At 42.5% G+C, this 1,251-nt stretch overlaps 1 protein-coding gene across 1 annotated transcript in view; it reads right to left on the bottom strand.

The window, feature by feature from the left end:
• LOC107741491 (carbohydrate deacetylase) overlaps positions 1-967 on the bottom strand; it is a 25,600-nt gene extending 24,633 nt beyond the window's left edge. The window contains exon 1 of the mRNA XM_016554234.1: positions 909-967. The gene's annotated coding sequence lies outside the window, so the exon portion shown is untranslated. The remainder of the gene's footprint in view (positions 1-908) is intronic.
• Positions 968-1,251: the final 284 nt, after the last annotated feature.

Here is a 1,251-nt window from a genome sequence, read left to right as displayed (position 1 = left end):
GGGGGGGGGGGGGGTGAGAAACACGGAAGATTTAAATTTTTCCTAAAATAAACCTTTATATTTGGCTGAGATGTAAATATTCATCCGAACTGCAGAAATCATACTTTTTTTGGCTAGCTAAAAACACATATTTATGCACAACCTCGTGCAAACCTCCAGTACAATTTTACACTTTTTTTTTTTTCGCAATTAGAATGGCACTGTAAACGCACACAAAAAGCTCTATTTCAATGCATTCAGGAATGTATCCACAAACACAGCACTTGCAACAAAATAACAGAGCATTGCAATTAAAAACGGCACATTTTGTTTCGTTTTATATAGGCTTTACACCTGGAGCTGCGATATTTAAAAAAAAAGAAAAAGAAAAGTGGCACATCATGTTTCTACTTCTCTATTTCACTTGAGCTCGCAAAATCCTTTATTTCCCAAATCGTTTCTTTTACAGTTAACGTTACTGATTTAGACTGTGTAGAAAAACACGTGGAAAATACGGACTAGGCTTCCCAGATCCTTTTGCAAGTTAATCATTGACTTCTTGAGAATATGGTGAAGTTAGATGCTTTACATGGATTCCTCGGACTAAATACCCAACCACGTGGCTGCAACAGATCAACACTGATGACAATAGAAGAGAAAGAAAGGAGATTGTTCCCTCTGACTGAATGACAGCCTGACAGGCAAGACTTCTCAAACGCGAAGCCCTCTTGATATCCTCACCAGCGCGCTCTTCACATTTCTAACTACAGCCATGTTCGGGGGCTTCTATGGCACCCCATTCGTCGTTCTCCCCACCGAAGCCGACTCAACGTTGTCGTTTTTGCCCCTGAGCTCCCGCCATTTCCACCAAATCACCCGGATGCTACTCACAGACAGAAAGAGGACCCCCTAAATTTCATGAATGGTACCTGGCCAAGGGAGGGACAATCCTTGAAAGCAGAAGACACCGACAAAAAGAGAAAAAGTTGGACCGAAGGGAATTGAATATTCTTCAAATATCTTCGCACTCATCCTGCGAAACATAGTGCCATCCCGTCACGCTTGCGCATTCTTTCCCCTCATGGTCTAAAAAATCAAAACCGTAATTTATCCATGGCAAGCCAATGGCCCTCTTTGCTCAAGACTCCATCTTTGCCTAGTTGACATTCAGCTCTTGCTGAAGCAAATTCCTCATTTGCATGCGTCTTCGCGATTGGCCCGTTTCTGCGCTAGTCTTTGCCGCTTGAAGAACCATTGGTTGAAGTCAAAGGC

This window comes from Sinocyclocheilus rhinocerous, unplaced genomic scaffold (genome assembly GCF_001515625.1).
Source record: "Sinocyclocheilus rhinocerous isolate Xijiao unplaced genomic scaffold, SAMN03320098_v1.1 scaffold134, whole genome shotgun sequence".
NCBI lineage: Eukaryota > Metazoa > Chordata > Actinopteri > Cypriniformes > Cyprinidae > Sinocyclocheilus > Sinocyclocheilus rhinocerous.
Note: the sequence above shows the minus strand (reverse complement) of the source record. Positions and strands in the feature narration are given on the sequence as shown.